The sequence below is a fragment of the Tursiops truncatus genome, chromosome 5 (assembly GCF_011762595.2).
Source record: "Tursiops truncatus isolate mTurTru1 chromosome 5, mTurTru1.mat.Y, whole genome shotgun sequence".
NCBI lineage: Eukaryota > Metazoa > Chordata > Mammalia > Artiodactyla > Delphinidae > Tursiops > Tursiops truncatus.
This window is the reverse complement of record NC_047038.1, coordinates 24,193,594-24,217,467: the sequence shown is the minus strand read 5'-3', so window position 1 is coordinate 24,217,467 and position 23,874 is coordinate 24,193,594. Positions and strand designations below refer to the sequence as shown.

Genomic DNA, 23,874 nt, shown 5'->3' with positions numbered 1-23,874 from the left:
TTAATAGACCTCAGATAATTATTTTTCTGATTTTTTTCACATAAATTGAAATGAAATGTTAAAAAGGATCACTAAATACTACCATCCTTCAGTTCTGGAATATACAGTTTTCCCTCGGTATCCCCAGTGGATTGGTACCAGGACATCCTGTGGATACCAAAATCCACAGATGCTCAAATCCCTTATATAAAATGGTGTAGTATTTGCATATAACCTACTCATATCTCCACATACTTTAAATCATCACTAGATTACTTATATAGTACAATGTAAATGCTATATAAATAGTGGTAAGTGCAATGTAAATGCTATATGAATACTCTCCAGGACAAGTTTTTCTTTATGAGACTTTCTGGAATGTTCTTTATTTTCTAACATTTTTTTATCTGAAGTTGGTTAAATCCAAGGATGGGGAAACCTAGGATAAGGAGGGTAGACTATACTTATTTACAACTATTATTTTTAGTAGCTGATCCAAATAGCTCAACAAAAAAAATATTTAAATTTCAAATCAAATGCAACCCACAGTGACTAACTTGGCAATAATAGTATCACATATATGTTTTCAAATTTCTATGAATTTAGTACACTTATAAAATAATATAACACGACTTCTTGTACTTACAATATTTCATACAAGATCAGAAATGCAAAAACTATTATAAAGTACATTTATTTGTCTGTGCTTCAGATTTTGAACTGTTTTCAGAAATCTAAGTTTCTAGGTTTTCCTAGAGGCATGTACAAAACATTTTAATCCCTACTGATGCTAAGGAAAGTTATATCACCTAAGGTTAAACAAAGGAAACTGAATGACTCACAATCCATAAGAAATAAACATTGAATTTACTTCAGTTATCTTACATGCTTGCATGCTTGGTTTAGATCCCTGTCATTCAATGTATTATTCTTCGTGGAAAACACACACACATGCACACACATTAGAACTGTAATGGTTTGGAATCTCATGTTTCCACCAACATTTGTTCAAGTTGTTGCCTACTATGCATGTGTGAGGAATTTTATATTGACAGAGACTCTTTCAAAGTTAAGCAAATTAAAAATAAATATGAGAATTAGAATTCAGCTACTGTAGTCACATTTTCTTAGAATTACCAGGTTTTTATTCTATTCTACTCTATACTATTGGATATTTTTTAAGTAAGGAAATTAAAAAACATTTTGAGGTGAGCTGTATGTTCCAAGTAATTCAATATTTAGAACTTGTTGGAGTCACTCAAGTGAAAAATTGACCTGACTTGTTACTGTCACATAACTTACTTTTAGCTATTCACCCTCATCCCCTTTTGTTGAATATAACATTTCTATATATTTAATATCACATTTTTCCTTTACCTAAGCATTACATGATATTTGTTAAAAGACAGCCTCTTGAAGAACCATGGAGACCTTTGACCAACATAAAAACTTAGCAGAAGGTCACATACTCCATGATGGGCTGGGGACAGACTGATTGATCAATGCCAACAGAATCCAAAACTCAATCATCTTAAATGTTAAAGGACAGACAATCAGCCTCAAGCACTGGTTATCAGATACATAGGAAAAACATCGCATGAATCATAAAATTCTTGAGCTCCATTTTATAAAAATTTAAACTGTCAGTGAAAATAGAAAATATTTATTTTCATTGATGTATAGGAAAAACAATTATTAGAAGTACCAAATACTAAAATGATGTCTTTTAATACTCCCTCAATATATCCGCAGTCATATAGGGAAATAATATTTGTATTAAATATTTGCCACTATTTTAGATGCTATTAAATATCACAAAACTGCCTTTTTGAATTTTTTTTAAGTATTTACTCAGCCTTTGTTGTCTTAAAGACACTGTGATATATTTTGGTTAGTAGATAAGGTAAACCCTCTCTCCGCCTTCATGGAACTTACATTATAAATATAATAGACATTTAAAAATTACTACAGAAGGGAGGCTTGAGTGTGATATGAGTAGGAAAAAAAAGTGGCCTAACAAACGTATTATTGCTTTGATTTTATGAAATTGGCAACAAGAACATGGTTTTACTCGTAAGCTCAGAAAGAGCACACATCTTTCAGTGAGGAGAAAGAAACACCAGACTATTTGCACAGATCATCCAAATAAACCTAGTTACCAAATGTTGGAAGTTGTTTGGGGCACTATATTGAGATATACAGAAAACCAACGATGAAATTAGTTTGGCAAGCAAGAATAAATGTTCAGTTTCATTAGGTCCCATTTGTTTATTTTTGTTTTTATTTTTGTTACTCTAGGAAGTGGGTCAAAATAGCGTTATCTCACTTTGTTCTTCCTGTCAGAGATCTCAAAATAAAGTAAAATGTATCCTTGTTATTGTGGATAAAGATAGTTTTATTTTTTAAAGTAAAAGCTTAAGACAATTCTTAGGGATTTTTGGCATTAGCAATTCCAAGCAGATTTTAATACAGAGAGTTGCTAATATAATTCTCCATTTTTATTTGATGTTCTGTACATTGTAATATTTTCTGAATAATACTGTGTTAATATCTGGATAAGCTACTATTTTTTAACTGTTACATGTGACTATACTTTCTCATTTCTCTAAAGATAATTTCATTGGAAATATTTTGTGTAAATATTTTGTATCAATGTTAATGATGCAGCCTCCCCCAAATTAATTTATATTCATCTGAAATCTTAAGCACCAATGAATGCTTCTGGGGTAAAGTTAAGAGCTGAAGTCAGGTGGCCAGGAAATTTATTTTGACTGTACTGCTTACTAGCTATACAACTTTAGAAAGTTAATTTAACTCTGAGACTCTGTTCTATTATATGTAAAAAAGGGTTAATAATATCTGTCTCTTTAGGGTCATCTCCCATTTGGGCTTTAATGGACTGCCAAAATACAGATGGTTGTTGAATATTATCTGGATTACTCATTCATTAATTTTTTAAGTCATTCATTCATTTAAAAAAATATTTTCTGAAATCCTACTTCTATATTGAAATCGTTTTATACATTTTGGATACATTAATGAACAGATGAAAATCTCTGCCCTCCATGAACTTATATACTAGTGATTGCCAGACCAAAATATAAAAGCAGCTAAACATGTTAAGAATCTCATAGAAAAAGCACAAAAATCACATTTGTAAACTTTATGCTATTTGACTGTGCAGAATTATGACATTTCTTTAATAATAAAATTTGGAAATCTGCCCTGGTTTAAAAAGTGAAGGTTCAGTGTAATTATTTATTTATTTTTAATTTTTAAATTAAAAATTTGAATATTAAAGTTTAATTATTAAATTACTCATTTAGAATATTATGAGCATTTCTACTGTTTCTTGTTCCTTTTTTCATCTTTTTTGATTCTTAGCTTTCAAGCTCTTGTAGTAGGTAAATGATGAACAAGTTGAGTAATTCATAGGACAGCTATTGTTCTACAGTACTTTTAGCAATCTACATTGATGGACTACTACTTTTTACTAACCATTGATATTTTTCCTCAAACTTACTATCTCTTCAACAGAAAGGAAAAGAGAGGGGGAAGTAATTAAATATGTTAAGTAAATATGTTAAGCCCCTACTATCTGTATAATGATTTAATGCCTTGAAATGTCCATAGCAACCATGGGCACTATGCTCCCATATTAGCATTATTTAAAGATTTAAAAAAAAAGACTAAATTGGTAATTGGCAGTAAATGATTGATCCCTGGTTGATCTGATACCACAGTTTATTAACTTTATTACACAGAGTTGAATATGGAGTTATTAGAGAAAGGCAGCAAATCAAACACAGAGTTGAATATGGAGTTATTAGAGAAAGGCAGCATCTTTTCTGCATATTATTAGTCATACAAATAAAGAAAGGGAAGTTTATGCAAGAATATGACTGATGCATTTCTAGGAGTAACTGAGATTTATATGAATTTAAACCCACCTTTGCAGTCAGTTATGAAGCACATGATGGTAGAGTTAAAGCACATGATGGGTGCTTTGATGCCCAGAACTTTTACTGTCTGATCATTAGATACCAGTGGACTGAGTATGTCAAAGTGATTCAACAGTAACTCACCGTGAAATAGTCAAGGTATCACCAATTCAGATATGAATGTTTTCTGCTTGTATTTTCCAATACATGCTTCTAGACCCATCAGGATATTGACCAATAACTTTTACAAAACTTTTCATTGCTCTTTTGTCCAAATACCCAGGGACCCAAACTCTTAAACATTTCTAAGCATCAGCCTCATCAGTCATTTTGACAGCCATTGCGCTGGATCAGAGACCCGTATAAAGTCACATTATGGATGAAAAAACAACTCAGTAGACAACTGTTGAAAATGAAAACTTTCCCTCATTCTTACATAGTTTACCTACTTGAATTTTCATGCTTCAACAGAAAAGAGGGAAATCAACAAGTACAAAGGCAGGTAAAAAGTGAATATCTGGGGAGTTGAGGAAGATGGAGGAAGAGTAAGACGCAGAGATCACCGTACCCCCCCCAAAAAAATCAGAAATACATCTACATGTGGAACTGCTCCTATAGAACACCTACTGAACGCTGGCAGAAGACCTCAGACCTCACGAAAGGCAAGAAACTCCCCAAGTACCTGGGTAGGGCAAAAGAAAAAAGAAAAAACAGAGACAAAAGAATGGGGACGGGACCTGCACCAGTGGGAGGGAGCCGTGAAGGAGGAAAGGTTTCCACACACTAGGAAGCCCCTTCGCGGGCGGAGACTGCGGGTGGCGTAGGGGGGAAGCTTCGGAGCTGCGGAGGAGAGCGCAGCCACAGGGGTGCGGAGGGCAAAGCGGAGAGATTCCCGCACAGAGGATCGGTGCCGACTGGCACTCACCGGCCCGAGAGGCTTGTCTGCTAACCCGCCGGGGTGGGCAGGGCTGGGAGCTGAGGCTTGGGCTTCGGATGGAGCACAGGGAGAGGACTGGGGTTGGCAGCGTGAACACAGCCTGAAGGGGTTAGTGCACCACGGCTAGCCGGGAGGGAGTCCGGGAAAAGGTCTGGAGCTGCCGAAGAGGCAAGAGGCTTTTTCTTCCCTCTTTGTTTCCTGGTGCATGAGGAGAGGGGATTAAGAGCACTGCTTAAACGAGCTCCAGAGACGGGTGCAAGCCACGGCTAAAAGTGCAGACCCCAGAGACGGGCAGGAGACGCTAAAGCTGCTGCTGCCGCCACCAAGAAGCCTGTGTGCGAGCACAGGTCACTCTCCACACCTCCCCTCCTGGGAGCCTGTGCAGCCCGCCACTGCCAGGGTCCCGTGATCCAGGGAGAACTTTCCCGGGAGAACGCACGGCGCGCCTCAGGCTTGTGCAACGTCAGGCCGGCCTCTGCCACTGCAGGCTCGCCCCGCATCCATACCCCTCCCTTCTCCTGGCCTCAGTGAGCCAGAGCCCCCCAATCAGCTGCTCCTTTAACCCCGTCCCGTCTGAGTGAAGAGCAGACGCCCTCAGGTGACCTACATGCAGAGGCAGGGCCAAATCCAAAGCTGAGCCCAGGGAGCTGTGGGAACAAAGAAGAGAAAGGGAAATCTCTCCCAGCAGCCTCAGGAGCAGTGGATTAAATCTCCACAATCAACTTGATGTACCCTGCATCTCTGGAATACATGAATAGACAACGAATCATCCCAAATTGAGGAGGTGGACTTTGAGAGCAATATATATTATTTTTTCCCCTTTTCCTCTTTTTGTGAGTGTGTATGTGTATGCCTCTGTGTGAGATTTTGTCTGTATAGCTTTGCTTTCAACATTTGTCCTAGGGTTCTGTACGTCCATTTTTTTTTTTTTTTTACTTTAAAAAAATTTATTTTCTTAATAATTATTTTTTATTTTAATAACTTTTATTTTGTTACGATATTTTATCCTTTCTTTCTTTCCTTCCTTCCTTCCTTCCTTCTTCCTTTCTTTCTTTCTTCCTTCCTTTCTTTCTTCCTTCCTTTCTTTCTTCCTTCCTTCCTTCCTTTCTTTCTTTCTTTCTTTCTTTCTTTCTTGGTTTCTTTCTTTCTTTCTTTCTTTCTTTCTTTCTTCCTTTCTTTCTTTCTTCTTTCTTTCTAATTTTTCTCCCTTTTATTCACAGCCATTTGAATGAAAGGCTCTTGGCGCTCCAGCCAGGTGTCAGGGCTCTGCCTATGAGGTGGGAGAGCCAACTTCAGGACACTGATCCACAACAGACCTCCCAGCTCGATGTAATATCAAACGGCAAAAATCTCCCAGAGATCTCCATCTCAACACCAAGACCCAGCTTCACTCAACAACCAGCAAGCTACAGTGCTGGACACCCTATGCCAAACAACTAGCAAGACAAGAACACAACCCCACCCATTAGCAGAGAGGCTGCCTAAAATCATAATAAGTCCACAGACACCCCAAAACACACCAACAGACATGGACCTGCCCACCAGAAAGACAAGATCCAGCCTCATCCACCAGAACACAGGTACTAGTCCCCTCCACCAGGAAGCCTACACAACCCACTGAACCAACCTTAGCCACTGGGGACAGACACCAAAAACAACGGGAACTACGAACCTGCAGTCTGCAAAAAGGAGACCCCAAACACAGTAAGATAAGCAAAATGAGAAGACAGAAAAACACACAGCAGATGAAGGAGCAAGATAAAAACCCACCAGACCTAACAAATGAAGAGGAAATAGGCAGTCTACCTGAAAAAGAATTCAGAATAATGATAGTAAAGGTGATCCACAATCTTGGAAATAGAATAGAGAAAATGCAAGAAACATTTAACAAGGACCTAGAAGAACTAAAGAGGAAACAAGCAACAATGAACAACACAATAAATGAAATTAAAAATACTCTTGAAGGGAACAATAGCAGAATAACTGAGGCAGAAGAACAGATAAGTGACGTGGAAGATAAAATACTGGAAATAACTACTGCAGAGGAGAATAAAGAATGAAAAGAACTGAGGACAGTCTCAGAGCCCTCTGGGAAAACATTAAATGCACCAACATTTGAATTATAGGGGTTCCAGAAGAAGAAGAGAAAAAGAAAGGGACTGAGAAAATATTTGAAGAGATTATAGTTGAAAACTTCCCTAATATGGGAAAGGAAATAGTTAATCAAGTCCAGGAAGCACAGAGAGTCCCATACAGGGTAAATCCAAGGAGAAACACGCCAAGACACATATTAATCAAACTATCAAAAATTAAATACAAAGAAAACATTAAAAGCAGCAAAGGAAAAACAACAAATAACACACGAGGAGATCCCCATAAGGTTAACAGCTGATCTTTCAGCAGAAACTCTGCAAGCCAGAAGGGACTAGCAGGACATATTTAAAGTGATGAAGGAGAAAAACCTACAACCAAGATTACTCTACCCAGCAAGGATCTCATTCAGATTTGATGGAGAAATTAAAACCTTTACAGACAAGCAAAAGCTGAGAGAGTTCAGCACCACCAAACCAGCTTTACAACAAATGCTAAAGGAATTTCTCTAGGCAAGAAACACAAGAGAAGGAAAAGGCCTACAATAACAAACCCAAAACAATTAAGAAAACGGGAATAGGAACATACATATTGATAATTACCTTAAATGTAAATGGATTAAATGCTTCCACCAAAAGACACAGACTGGCTGAATGGATACAAAAACAAGACCCATATATATGCTGTTTACAAGACACCCACTTCAGACCTAGGGACACATACAGAACGAAAGTGAGGGGATGGAAAAAGATATTCCATGCAAATGGAAATCAAAAGAAAGCTAGAGTAGCAATCTCATATCAGACAAAATAAACTTTAAAATAAGGACTATTACAAGAGACAAAGAAGGACACTACATAATGATCAAGGGATCGATCCAAGAAGAAGATATAACAATTGTAAATATTTATGCACCCAACATAGGAGCACCTCAATACATAAGGCAAATACTAACAGCAATAAAAGGGGAAATTGACAGTAACACAATCATAGTAGGGGACTTTAACACCCCACTTTCACCAATGGACAGATCATCCATAATGAAAATAAATAAGGAAACACAAGCTTTAAATGATACATTAAACAAGATGGACTTAATTTATATTTATAGGACATTCCATCCAAAAACAACAGAATACACATTTTTCTCAAGTGCTCATGGAACATTCTCCAGGATAGATCATATCTTGGGTCACAAATCAAGCCTTGGTACATTTAAGAAAATTGAAATTTTATCAAGTATCTTTTCGGACCACCACGCTATGAGACTAGATATCAATTGCAGGAAAAGATCTGTAAAAAATACAAACACATGGTGGCTAAACAATACACTACTTAATAACGAAGTGATCACTGAAGAAATCAAAGAGGAAATCAAAAAATACCTAGCAACAAATGACAATGGAGACACGATGACCCAAAACCTATGGCATGCAGCAAAAGCAGTTCTAAGAGGGAAATTTATAGCAATACAATCCTACCTTAAGAAACAGGAAACATCTCGAATAAACAACCTAACCTTGCACCCAAAGCAATTAGAGAAAGAAGAACAAAAATACCCCAAAGTTAGCAGAAGGAAAGAAATCATAAAGATCAGATCAGAAATAAATGAAAAAGAAATGAAGGAAATGATAGCAAAGATCAATAAAACTAAAAGCTGGTTCTTTGAGAAGATAAACAAAATTGATAAACCATTAGCCAGACTCATGAAGAAAAAAAGGGAGAAGACTCAAGTCAATAGAATTAGAAATGAAAAAGGAGAAGTAACAACTGACATTGCAGAAATACAAAGGATCATGAGAGATTACTACAAGCAACTCTATGCCAATAAAATGGACAACCTGGAAGAAATGGACAAATTCTTAGAAATGCATGACCTGCCAAGACTGAACCAGGAAGAAATAGAAAATATGAACAGACCAATCACAAGCACTGAAATTGAAACTGTGATTAAAAATCTTCCAACAAACAAAAGCCCATGACCAGATGGCTTCATAGGCGAATTCTATCAAACATTTAGCGAAGAGCTAACACCTATCCTCAAACTCTTCCAAAATATAGCAGAAATAAAGCCATACTTGAATACAATTAGTGTATCAAGTTTTTGTACAAAATGGACTGACCTATTCTAAAACCCTGCTTATACATAGATTCCCACCTCTATGCCAAAGTATGTCAATGTTTATGATTCTTAATTAAAAACATAAGAATTTAAGTAAAGATTATGTAATTACAAAGCACTGTTATGTACCTCAATGTTGAAGTAACTCAAATAAATTCATTTTTGTTGACTTTGTAAGTGCCAGCCCTTATAATCATTTCCTACTTATCTGGACCATGAATTAAAATAGTTGACAATATAAACAGCAAAATCATCTCATTCATGAACATGACTTAAAAGTTTTAGTAGTGTTGTGATTTTCAGGCCATCATTAGTTTAGAGGTGTCTCCTTAGACTTGACTAGCTCACTCCTTTAAAAAATATTAGAAACTGAGTTACTACTACTTTTTTATCATCTTGATTTACTATTTGACTTTTTAATGTTTATTATTTTCTCATCAAAGTGACAATAAATCACAAAAGAATGTTTTTTCTGCATATCATATATATGATCATGATTATCCCAACAAAGGCTTTCTAAGTATAGGCACATGGTTCATTTTTGTTGAAATATAATTGATTTACAATTCTGTGCTATTTACAGCATCTATGTTAGTACTACATAGTGATTCAGTTTTTTGCAGATTATATTCCATTATAGGTTATTATAAGATATTGGGTATAATTCCCTGTGCTATACAGTAAATCCTTGTTGCTTATCTATTTTATGTAGAGTAGTTTGTATCTGTTAATCCCATACTCCTATCCCTCCCTCCTTTCCTTCCTCCCTCTCTTCTTTGGTAACCATAATTTCGTTTTCTATGTCTGTGGGTCTGTTTCTGTTGTATATGCATTTATTTATATTACTTTTTTAGATTACATATATAAGTGTTATCATATAATATTTGCCTTTCTCTGACTTATTTCACTAAGCATGATATTCTCTAGGTACATTCACGTTGCTGCAAATGGCAATATTTCATTATTTTTAATAGCTGAGTAATATTCCATTTGTGTGTGTGTGTGTGTGTGTGTGTGTGTGTGTGTGTGTGCATATATAATCTTCTTAAGCCAATTGTCTGTTGATGGGCACTTGGATTGCTTCCATGTCTTGACTATTATAAATAGTGCTGCTGCAAACATTGGGATGCATGTATCTTTTAGAATTAGTGTTTTCATTTTTTCCAAATATATACCCAGGTGTGGAATTGCGAGATCATATGGTAGTTCTATTTTTAGTGTTTTTCAGGAGCCTGCATACTAGTCTCCGTAGTGGCTATTTCAATTTACATTCCCACCAACAGTGTAGGAAGGTTCCCTTTTCTCCACATCCTCTCCAACATTTATTATTTATTGACTTTTTGATGATAGCCATTCTGACAAGTGTGAGGTGATACCTCATTGTGGTTTTGATTTGCATTTCTCTAATAATTAGCAGTGTTGAACATCTTTTCATGTGCCTGTTAGCCATCTGCATGTCTCCTTTGGAAAAATGTCTATTCAGGTCTTCTGCCCATTTTTTAATTAGGTTGTTTGTTGTTTTGATATTGAGTTGTACGAACTGTGTATTTTGGATATTAACTCTTTTGTCAGTTGCATCATCTACTAATAATTTCTCCCATTCAGTAGGTTGTGCTTTTGTTTTATTGATGATTTTTCTTTGCTGTGTAAAAGCTTTTAAGTTTCGTTACATCACATTTGTTTATTTTTGCTTTTTTTCCTTTGCCTTGGGAGTCTGATTTAAGAAAATATTGCTATGATTTATGTCAGAGTGTTTTACCTATGTTCTCCTCTAGGAGTTTTATGGTAGACACATGGTTCTTGATTTATCCATTCACTCATGTGACAAATGTTAATTTCACTGACGATCAGGTAATGTGTTAGCTGTGAAATTCATAGCAGAGAACAAAAAGTACAACCACACCTCACAGATTCACTTTCATTGGATAATGTGAAGTTGAATTTGCATGTATGTTATGCAAATTTTATGTTCACCCAAACTGATTCTTTTGAAAAAAAAATGGGACAAACATGTACAGAATGAAAGAAGGGCCCTGTGATTTGGAAAACTTTGTTGACCTGAAATAAACAGACTGTCAGATATTTCTCTAGCAAAGATGGGATTATTAGGGGTCAGCAGAGAATTGCAATTTGGAGTCTACAACTATGGTGAGCCACGTGTGAGTCCCTACACAGCAAGGGAAGGAACACACTTTGATAGAGGGGAAAAAGGAAATTGGAAAGCTTATAATAAACAAAGAGTCCATGGCTTTTCATTGGCTGAGTCCTTGCCAGGAAAGAAGAGAAGTTTTTCGTCTTCCTGTTGGACTCTCTTATTATTGCAGAGCATGAGCGCTCCCCATTCTGGTCTCCCAATTCTACTTAATTGAAGTTTCTGTCCTTTTTTTTTTAATATTTTCCCCTTTTCATCAAGATCTTTGTCTGAAAGCATCACTGATCAAAAGTCAGGTTTTCTGGTTTCATTGGCTTTTTGTCCCTCAGTGCCGGGAAAGACCTTTCCTAGGTGTAGTGTCTCATGTTGGACATTCAAATAACAAGGAGGGATAGGAGGGAGAACTCTCAGGCACGTTTTATCTAAAGTTTACATGTGATCAAGATCATAGACATAGGAGATCATCTGAAGAGGTATGTCGTCATCAAAGTTTGGTGACAAACAACCAATAGAGCTGGTCTGGATATCATGGGAAAGCTGTCTCATCAGCTGTCATTGGTTCAATTCAGGTCACCAGATGATGTGCAGTTCTAGTCATGGTTTGGTGTTTTCTATAGGTGTGTCTCGTGAATCTAATAGTCTATTCCCTTGAGTTTAGTGGCACAAATGTTGGTTAACAGTACCTGATAGGGGCCTCTCTTCTGCAGGTGTCTTTTCCAATAGATGAAATCTCCAGGTTGCAAGGTGAGCTGCTTAAGGTTTTCACCTCCAAAGAGTGCACTGTGAAAAGATTGCTCTGCCAAAGCATGGTTATTTTTAATAAAAGCAATTAGGCCTTTGAAATTTTGGAGTGTCTCTCCTTTTATCAATGTTGGGCAAAAGAAGTAGGAGCCAAGTACATTGGGTGTCTGGTGACTATCTCAGAGGGTGAGAGTTTATGAGTTTCAAAAGAAGTGGATCTGAATGTAGAAGAACTAAAGGTAATGCTTTTGTCCAAGATGCTTGGAGGGCTTCTACAAATTTTGTCAATTTAGTCTTAGTAAAGCTGCTGTTGCATTTGACTCCACCAGAGGACTGAGGGTGGTAAGCACAGTGAAAGTGAAAAAGCCAGCCAAACATCACAAACTTATTGAAATACCTGGCTAGTAAAATGGGTTCTTCAATCACTATGAAAATAAAGAGGAGCTCCCCAGGTAGGGATAATCTTCTCCAAAAAGACTTAAGCCGTAGAAGAGGTGGTAGCCTGTCTTCAAGAGAAGTCAGTAACTCAAAGGAATTTCCTTCAGATCCCCACAGGGAGTTAGGAGGTGATCCATCAGCATTAAGCAGTCATGAGGGAGTTCATTGGATGAAGGGGAGAAGAGTGGCAGGGTTAAAGTTATTATGATTTGAAAGAGTTATATGAGGAGCAGTTAACAAAAGGACTTCCCAGGAGGTGAGGCAGCTGCCTGAGAAATGAGAAGAGAATCAGGAGGGCTTCTACTGCATGAGGTACAAAAAAATGATTAAAGGGAATCCTGCAACAATTTTCTCAGTGGTCTTAACCACTGGATCCAGTCCCTGGCAATAATACTCTGTGGGTCAATGGTAGTCTTTACATTTTTGAGTGAGTACCCAAAGGACATTCCTTCCTTTTTTATATACTAGAAGGAAAAGCAGAATCTGATAATTGGGACGCTCAAGGACAGGTGGGTTCATCAGCCTCTCCTTTAAGGCCTTCAAAACAATGTTGTCCAGTTGTTCCCATAAAATTGGGTTGGGGTTGTTATTGTTTAGAAAAACATAGAGAAGTTTGGCATATGAGAAGAATTTGGAATCTAGTTTCAGCAATAACCAACTACCCTGAAAAAATCTCACAGTTGGGGCTTAGTTTTGGGTTTGGGGAAACTTAGGACACCATGAAGTCTATCTAGATGTAGGTGTATCCCTTGTTCTAATATCAGATGCCCTAAATATTAAACCTGGGTTTGGACAAACTGCAGTTTTTCTTTGGTGAACTTATGTCCTTTAAAGCTAAAAACTTTAGGACACAGATACTGTTTTTCTATGAGGAGGCTTGAAAAGGAGAGAAAAGAAGCAGGTCATCCACATATTCCAACAAAGTAGAACCATTGGGAACTTTATATCATCTAGTTCAGCCCTTAGGATTTGTGAGAAAAAAGGACTCTCAGTAAAACCCTGAGGCATTACTGTCCAGGTGAGTTGTTTTTCTTTCCAAGTGAAGGCAAAAAGGCATTGGCTAGCCTCATCAACTGCAATACTAAAGAATGTACTGCTAAACCAATTACAGTAAAGAATTTGTTTCTGTTGGGAATGGATGTTAGCAGTGTATGAGAATTAGAAACAACAGGGTATCAAAAAGTAATAACGTCACTTATTGCTCAAAGGTCCTGGACAAACCTCCACCCTCGGCCCTTAGGTTTTCTCACTGGTAAAACAGGAACATTAGAGGGGCTAGTACAAGTGGTTCTGAGGACTTTGCCTTAAAATCTTCTATTATGGGCTTTATGCCTTGAAGGGCTTCTTTATTTATAGGATATTGATTAATTCTGGGAAGAAGTTTTGAATAATCTATTAGAATCTTAGTGGGAGGTGCACTGTGAATTTTGCCAATTTCAGTTGAAGATTTTGTCCATAAGGAAGGTGGTCACCGATTCAATGAGACAAATTTTCAGTGTTTCCAGAGTCAGCTTTAGTACCATCAGGGATGAAACAAAAAAAAGATGTCAAAGGGTTATTTAATTCACCTGGTCTGTTACTTTGATGACTGTTATCAAATTCTAGAATTATTTCCCCCTTCTGGGAAAAAGAAATTCTGGTATGATACTTCTCTAAGAAGTCTCAACCTAAAAATGGATAGGGGCTGAGGAACTCAGGAGAAAAAGATGTGTATCTCTCAAAGGGCCTAAACAAAGGTGCGTAGGTTCAAAGACAGGAACTTCTTGAGGTTCATTTGAACTGTTTTAGTACTCTGAGGCAGGGACTGTTTTATACTAGTGGTATTGGGCACCAATAGTGTGACTCTGGTGTCAGATAGGACTGCAAGGGATTCATCCTCAATATGGGGAAATGTTTCTGTAAGCCAGTTAAGATGTAGGGTTGGGAAGAGCCCCTTTTGATGAAAAATTTACCTTCAAGTCATTTCTCTCTTCTTGTATTTTACTATAAGCAGTCGAAAGAAGCCATGCTGCACCTCCAACACTTTGCTTAGAAATAGCTTCAGCTAAATATCCGATTTCATTGCTTACAAGTTCTTCCTTCTACAAAACTCCAGTACAGGAACACAATTCAGCCAAATTATTTGCCACTTTATAACAAATATTGCCTTTCCTCCATTGTCCAATAACATGTTCCTCATTTTCATCTGAAACCTCATCAGAATGGCTTTTACTGTCCATATTTCTACCAACATTCTGTTCAAGATTACTTACGTATTCTGTGTGAAAACTGAGACTTTCTCTACAACTCTCTTCTTTCCAGACTCTCATAGTCTAGCCCTGAGTGGTCTGCTCATGGCAATATAGACATTTTCTAGCACACACTTCAAAACTCTTCCAGCCACTACTCATTTCTCAGTTCCAAGGTCACTTCCACATTTTACATGTTTGTTATAAGAACGGCCCACTTGTTGGTACCAATTTTTGTCTTCGTCTGTTTGAGCTTCTATAATAATACATCATACACTGGGTGGCTTTAAAAAAAAAAAACACGGACATTTATCTTTCACAGTTCTGTAGGCTAGGAAGAGCAAAATTAAGACTCCAGCAGATGCAGTATCTAACTTCTCTTTGCTATAACCACACATGGCAAAAGGGTAAAGAGATCCCTCTGGATCCTTTTTTTTTTTAAAGGATACAAATTCCAGTCTCCAGGGCTGGAATAGCACACCAGTGACTATACCAGTCACCTAATTACTTTACAAAGGCCCCCATCTCCAAATACCGTCACACTGGGCATTAGATTGGAATCTAACATGAATTATGGGGGGACATATAAATACAGCAGTATTTAAATATTTTTGTCACTCAGTAAAACTATTATAAAAACTAAGACTTTGTTCAGGCCAGGGCTATTTAAATATGTTATATCTTTTATCATTTTTCTTCTTTACCATCAGTCTCTTCTGGAACAACAGTTGTATATATATATCTATTGTACATTCTTAAATTTCCTTTCATAATTTTATGGGTCTCTTTTTTTTTCTCATTATATCCTCATATATTTGCTTACTTTATCTTGCAATTGGTGCTTACCTATAATTGGGCCTTTAGCTACCTCCTTTCTAATATTTAGTTTAATTACTTTAATACTTTTTTCAACAAATCTATTTTTTAATTTCCAAGTATGTTTTCTCTTTCTCTGGTTATTCTTTATTTATAGTAACCTGCTCTTGAAATTACATACAATATCCTCTTAACTATATCTAAGGCTACTAGTTATTAGTTTTAATTTGCCTTAAGCTTTATTCATTTTCTGTAGCTCCAAATAGTGTGTATTCATCTACTGGGCCATAGACATGCCTTTAGTTAATTAATTAATTTATTAGAACCATTTCTACTTTTACTTTGATGAATCCACAGTGAGAATTGCCCTCAGAGATAGGGCAACCCTCAGGTAGTACTATGTTCCAGTAGCCTCTTCCAAAGCTTAATGCTTGTTGTGTATTTAACCACTGTGACTAGATGAGGCTCTAAAAAGCTAGGTATCTTGCTCAAAGTCATAGTGCCAATAAATAATGGAGCCAAAATGCAAGCAACAGCACTTTAGTTCCAAACTTTTTGTTTAAGCTCGTTGCACTATACAGTCCCTCACAGAAAACATCTGCTTTTGTTTTTGTTACTAAAACTGTGTTTGATGAGAAAGGGACGAATAATGTTACTTATCAAAGATATCCTTCATTTATGATAACATAATACTTTCTCCCCCAAAAAACAGTTTAAAAAATTTATATAGAAACTTCCTGATGTGAATTTTAATTATGTATGCATACAGAATGCCATGGATATAGGTTTTCAATGATCCAAACATCAAACTTATTAAATAATTATACAAAATTTAAGAATTAATTTAGGAATTCAGTTTTAAGCTCAGTTTTAAGGCAAAAATACATGCTTTGTATATATGCTTTGATATATGCTTTGTATATCTATGGTATTATGATTGAGATTACTTCAAATTTTTGAGAAATGCAAAATTTCTACATATAACATGGTTAATGATTATATTATCAAGCATAATGAATTACATTTAAAATATATTTCAAACAAGTCAATTAAGTGTGAAATAGAAAAATAGTTATTGTAACCAAAATGTAATATACTTTGTATGAAATTAAGTTAAAAAAATTTATTAAACAATACAATCTCTGCAAATTAGAGAATAAAGGACATATGTGCTTTCTGTGTGTCCTCCAACTAGACATAGCTATTAAAGCTTAAATCTGGCAATAGGGACATGTTAAAATCTGGCTAAGATCTGTCACCAATTAAGTAAACAAACCACCAGGCTAGTAGTAAAACAGTTAACAATGGCACAGCCTTCTCAGTTGTAAATAACTGTCAAGAAGTCCACTTGAAATGTTAGTCCTCATTAATAAGAAAAGACATTTCAGCCCTTATCTTGATACGTCTACCTTTTTCTATTCAAAGCTATTAAAACAATCTCAATATAATTCCTGAGATTAGATTTATGCAAAGCATTCAGTAGCTTCATGTTATTGGAAAGTGTACAATTGGAAAATAACAATTTGGTGATAAATTAAACATGACAAGATATTTGGGGATTGTGACAAAGAGTGATAAAACGTTATGAAAGGATCATATACACCCAGTCCTCTATGACACCTTGAGAGTGAAAAATAAATCTAGGGCAAGTATCTTCATAGGGCCTTGTAAAGGGAAATTGGTGTCCATCTGCCAATAGTCATAAATGGTGAGATAGAAGGAGGTGTCTGGTACCTAGAGAGAAAAGGAGAGAGTAAACAAGAAAAGCAATTCACACATTAATTCCTAATAATATATTGGGTGAATACAGTAAGAGATTATCAGACAAGGTACTTAAATGAAAATTGACTTTAAATTCAAGAATTTTACAAGTATCTAGATCATAATCATTTGTTTTATCGTTACTTTCAAAGTTTTGTCTAAAATAGATTTGGATTAATTGAACCACACACAGCTACATTTTCTCCATGAAAAACTCTACTAATAATTCTGGAGAAAAAAATACTGTCTCTTGAGGTTTCTATATCCTGCTGAGATAAAAGACTTTGAAGCAAAAAATCTTCCTCTAAAACAACTATACATATATCTGTCTATACATATATGTACATTATCTGTATCTATATTGACATCTATATCTTTATCTATATCTCAAGAGGTTAGCTAAGTTACTGCATGGTATTGCTGCCTCAGCATCCCTTTGGATTGACCTGGAAGCCTACAGTGACCTTATACTGACATTAGCCCCTCATGTAGGCACATGTTCTAGATAACATTCCTCAGTCATAGCAAATGTAAACTCCTAATATGATTTCCTTTATTTGTAATCAACAGTTTCCCCTGCCTTCCAGGGCCTTCTCCTTGTACACCCTTTAGATAAGACCCCTGTGGAGCTTACCAAAAACTCCACTCTTTTGGTTTGAATTGACCAATTTGGCCTTAGTCTTGGATCACCAAAGCACTTCACCCATGGACCCTAATAAAGACATGTACTCCAGGTCCTACAGTAATGGCTTCAAATTTTTTTAAAAATGTTTTGATAGTTTGTCACAATAAATCTAAATGCAAGATTAATTTTACATTTTATTTTTAAAAATCAAGTTTTTCTGATTTTAAGAACATTTCTTTTATATCAAGTTTCCTAGTAATTCATTGAGTATATAAAAAGATATCAATTAAATATATGTATGAGGCAGAAAACATTACCTTTTTGCTTTTTTTTGGATGAGAATAAATTTGTAGTAGAAATCATAACCTGGTAATTCATAAAAGAAATTGAAGGAGCTGTTAAGAAAGCTATTTATTAAGCCTTGAAGACACACACACAAAAATGTCTTTGTTAGAGTTGTATAGAGGAAGAACTACTGATAGGCACAAAAAGAATGTAAAGGTAGAAATTCAAACATTCCATGTTAACTTTTTCTTTGGTACCTACATCCTCAGTTGTAATACTGAAAAGTTTAACACCCTCTGGCAAACCAAACTAAGGATCAACTGCTTCCTTGGTAAACAGAGTTATCTGTATTATGTAATATTCTGCTTCAATCCTCTCATAACAAAGAAAAGGTATGTGACTCTGATTTCAAATTGGTTCTGAATGTAAAATGATCATAGAGGCCAAGGATAGACATGGAGCACTGAATGCAGCACAATGTACTGGGCATCAGCGTTTGATGCTTTATGGAAACTGATCGTAGGGAGAAAGAAGCTAAACCCATTCTATGTGCCTGTCTGTGTCATAGGATAAAATATCCTTTCAGTAATATGCTATTAATCCTGGCAAGATTCTTCCAAAAGTAATTTTTAGAGGATTTAAGAGAATTTAATGTGGCCTTCCAGTGGCCACAAAACTAGTAAACCCATATATGCTGTCACTGTGCTCCTGGTATTAAATGTTCATAGTAGCATATTTTTCATCTGTTGTTAAAATCTGCATCAATAAGGCTGTCGACCTATGCAGAAAATTCATAGCTTATTCTATGCTGGAGAGAAAGTACATACTCGTACCTGGACCAAAATATTCACATAAACTTATGGTCTAAATTTAACCACTTGCTAGCGCAATGAAATCATCATCTTTATAGTTACTGGCCTAGTGTGCAGAATGTGTATATCTGTTTTACTTGGACAGAATTCAAACTGCATTTTTTAGAAAATGAGGTTTCAACCTTTTTCCTGTAACAGGAAAGACAGAGCTCCTCTAGTAATAAATTATCTTCCCGGAAGACGCACTAAAATAGAACCGTTAAAGTAAACTGTGAGTGGACATTTCAAAATAAAGAAACTCAATTCCTGCCAGGCATACAAAGAAAATCTGTATGTCTCCTCTAGTCTTCATTCATTAATGGACCAAATAGATTCATTCATTAGATGAGATAATTGCTGCTCTGAAAAACGTGCAGTGTAGCCTTGGTCAAATAAAGACAGGTGATTAGAGGGGGGTGTTGGGAGAATGAGTGAAGGTGCAAGATATCAGAATGAACTTAGGGGACTGAGAGCATCATGAGGGCAAGCCTTGGATGAAGCGTGACTGCAATAGCTGCCAATCTGACCAGAACATGGGGAGGGTAGGTAGAATGAAGGAGGCCAAATGTAGAAAGACGCTAGGAATAGCATTTGTTAAACTTAGTTTGTCATCAGAAATACCAAAGGATATGTGTTTAAAAATACTGATCCTGAGGTGTACCCCCAGATCTAGTATCAATTTTAGTTTTTTGAACTTAGATAATTATGCTCATTTCCAAGTTGGAAATCACTGAATTAAAGTGTTCACGCTCTACTCTATCCATGATATGCACAAGGGAATCTGTCCATTGGAATGGAATGAAATTAGCCTAACTTTTCTGCAGCTAATGCTTCAAAAGAATATCCAAAATTAAAGCACAGAAATGGGTGGAAGAGGAAACAGCAAAGAAAGGTACTGATATTAGATTAAGAAAAAAGAGGAGCTGGTGGGGGAGAAGGCTGGATCTTTTGGGAGCAAAGATGTTGAGAATTTAATCTAAAATTTAAACACCTTTGTTCATCATTTATAATTCATATCCAGGGACAAGAAGGAGTTTAACATTTAAAATACTCAAAACTTTTAATATAGGGGTTCTATATTTTAAATGCAAGATCCAGATTTTGTCTACTATATTAAATGTTAGGAGAAAATAATAAAGGCAATAAAACAGTTATTATTTGGGGAGCAGGGCATAACAGGGACTCATCCCACAGTAGAAACTGTCAGATATAAAGGAATATGGGACTCCAAGAACACTCTTCCTGGAGATATATTTCCAGATATTGCCTCCAATATAGAGACAAGATGAGTAGAATTTTCTAATATGCAGAGACAGAAGATGAGAGGATCATTGGCACAGCAGGGTCTGAAGAAATTGGGGGAATTACAGAGACCAAGAAGAAAAGCAGAAGGTCAGGATCAACAGAGAATCTAGGTGCAGCCTCTTTATGTAACCAAAGTGGTAACAAAAAGTCCAGGTAAAACATGTGAACATTGAGATTGTATAGAAATAGAGTTCCTTGGTAGACCAGGAAGCCTAAGGCTTATGATTGGGCCAGATAACTAGGAAAAACTCAGGCTTGTAAAGCAGATATAAAAAGCAATTCAAAACAAAATCACAACATAATAGCTCAATGATCAGCAGCACAAAGAAGCAGAGTATATTAGTGTCATGCTCCAGCTAGAATATTCCATCGTTTAAAGGAAACAATGAAAGTTTCCTGACCAGACCCATTTAGTACTTTAATGCACTGCACAGCAGATAGAGATGAATGATTATTATGAAGTACCAAAAAAGGCTGGAATCATCTATGTTAGATTAATCGCTAACAACTTTATAGTTGCTGGACAAGAAAGACTCTGCAGGAAAACTGGCAGGCCATAGTCTACACAGTCAAGGGTTATGCAACTTTTGCAAAGTGCAGACGGCTCCTGTGTTAAAAATTATCACATAACTAAGTTACTGGCTTCATAAAGACTTAATGTGTAACTGATAGGAAGAGTTGAAAGTATATTCTTAGATGACCGAACACATACTTGTTTGTAAATACCTTTATAAACAAATTGACATTTTAATTAAATTTTGACTTCAAGAATCTATTTATTGTTATATTCCTTAAACACAATTGAACAAGATATATGGTGAATTTAAATTTCTTTGTAAAATATATGTTGTATCTTTAAATAAAATTGTACCTGATTACATGACTAGGTGTGTGCTTTCAATTAATCCTTTGTTAATTTTCACGAACACATAGATTTTTTCATTTATCACATAATCTTAAAATGCATGGCAGAGTTTATGTTATAGAAGATAAGGAACATTTCTTAACTGTTTTTATTTCTTTGTAATTTTAAGAGCATAAAACATTTTGCCTCAGACTTTTTGTGTGTGTAAAATTGATAACATTCTTTTGCTCTTCTGCTTAGTTTAGTTAACAAGGCCGTATTTACTTTGAATAATGAATTTGTACTTTTTTTCTCTTGATTAAATTTTCAGAGAACTCTGCCAATTTACCCAGGAAATACTGTTTTTAGAGATGCTGCAAGTTTTATTTTAAAACTAATATTTCATCCCTTTTGTCAAGCAACAGTAAGGAAGCAGGTAAGTTGGCCATCAATTCTCAGTAATGTAGGGTTTTATAATACTTTGTAATTTGTATCATCAAAACAATATGAATTATTCAATTGCCATGTCAAATTCCTCCTCTTAGTCAAATGTAAAAGATACGTCGTGCTGCAGCTTCATTTCTGAATAGTGCTGAGGCTCTCTTCCCGGTTTCATTTTGTGTTTGGATGCCCCTTTCATTCTGATTCATATTTCCAGAGATATTCACAAATTAACAAGCTCTTTGCAGTGGTTGCATAGATAGCTGTGGATCACAGTCTATATTATTCCTCATGGAGGCATACCTCTCAAGATAGTAAGTCAAGGTATTTAATTTGTTTGCCACCTAAGTTCTGACTTTTGAATATTTAGGTGTATATGTGGAGTCCATTTGTACTCATGACCCTGCAAATATCAGAGGCAGTTCTGCACTACTGTCCCCAAAGCTCGGTTGTTAGAAAAGAAGTAGAAGGAATTTTTTTACTAAATCAAGAAAAAAAACAAAAAAAAAGGGACCCAACATCAGAGATCAGTGGAAAACAGAAGAGCAGTGAGGTCAAAAACACAGAAGTTGGGCTTCTCTGGTGGCGCAGTGGTTGAGAGTCTGCCTGCCGATGCAGGGGACACAGGTTCGTGCCCCGGTCTGGGAAGATTCCCACATGCCGCGGAGCGGCTGGGCCCGTGAGCCATGGCCGCTGAGCCTGCGTGTCCGGAGCCTGTGCTCCGCAACAGGAGAGGCCATAACAGAGAGAGGCCTGCGTACCGCAAAAAAAAAAAAAAAAAAAAAACACAGAAGTTGAGGGTTTCCGACCTTGGTGTAGCAACATCAATTTTATGTGAGAATACGTTGTCCGCCTGGGGCTGTTAAAAAGGAAGTGACTTTGCTGACATAGAACTACAACATTTGTAGGAGATAAGAAAGAAAAGAATTTATCTAAGCAATTTTGGAAAACGGTATTTTGACTCTCAGATAAATGACTATCAAGACTACCATATTTCCATATTGACTACCCAATACGTAAGAGATACCACCAATCAGATTTACCACTGAGTCTAAATGTTTATTTAATTTTTAATCACATTTATTTACCCAACACACATTTATTATGTATATTAAGCATGGAAAGAAAAAAGCTGAAATTTGCTGAGCACTTGCTTTGAGCCAGGCATTATGCAAATGACTAGAGGCATTATCGCATTTAGTGTTTTACCATCACTTTGAAAGATTTGCTAGTATTCCAAACCCTATCAGTGGGAAAACAGGCTGATGGGTAAGGAATCCAGATTACATGACTCCAGAGTGTGTGCTCTTAGACACTGCTCAGCCTCCCTTCTAATCCTCATAAGTTGCAAACTCTGGCAAGTCTCATTTTCCTTATACAGGGTACTTTCCTTAGTTAGAGTGATTATATGTCTCTGTAAGGGCAGTTCCAGTGCACACTTGTCCTCTGTAGGGCTTAATTGTTAATAGCGCCCCCTCTTTTTCCTCTCAACAGTGTAAGATTTGGTTGACAAATCATATGGCCACCCTAAATTATCTTTAGCAACATCTGTATCTTTTACACCTGGGTCAGTGTGGGGTGCCTTGTCCACTCAACATCAGTTAGATGCTCTTCATCTTTTTTTAGAGCTTGACCAAAGATTTTTATGGAAAGTCCTCAATTAACAATATATATAAACTATAATAAACTTTTTAAAATAATATTTTGGTGGTATAAAATAAGGCTGCTTCATTAAGCAGTATTTTAAAAATAATTTCCCAATTTCATATGTCTCTATAATTCATCCTAATTAACAAAAAGTGTTTTTACCCAAATGCATTCACATATAAAAATTTAAGATTTGTATGTGGTATTTTTTTTCATTTATTTACTCATATATTATGTTTTTCAGAAAGGTTTTTAAAGTAGGTTAAATGACAGCCACAACTAGATTATTAAATCTAATTAGAGAAAGGAAAGGAGTTCCCAAGATAAACAAAAATATGATTATAGTAAGAATCAGGGTCAAAATGTTCACTTTGAGTTTTGTTTACTTTTGATCTTTAAATTTGGAGCTTCCAAAAAAAATTAAAAATAGGACTACCATACAGTCCAGCAATTCCACTTCTGGATATTTACCCAAAGAAAACAAAAACATTAATTCAAAAAGATACATACACCCCAGTGTTCATTGTTATTTACAATAGCCAAGGTGTGGAAGCAACCTGAGTGTCCATCAGTAGGTGAAGGATAAAGAAGATGTGGTATATATACACACTGGAATACTACTCAGTCATAAAAAAGAATGAAATCTTGCCATTTGCAACAGCGTGGATGG

At 36.0% G+C, this 23,874-nt stretch overlaps 1 long non-coding RNA gene across 1 annotated transcript in view; it reads left to right on the top strand.

Moving 5' to 3' along the window:
- The window catches only part of LOC141278753 (uncharacterized), a 605,630-nt gene that overhangs the window by 536,681 nt on the left and 45,075 nt on the right, over positions 1-23,874 (top strand). The window contains exon 8 of the long non-coding RNA XR_012331899.1: positions 21,448-21,552. This is a non-coding gene — a long non-coding RNA (uncharacterized lncRNA). The remainder of the gene's footprint in view (positions 1-21,447; positions 21,553-23,874) is intronic.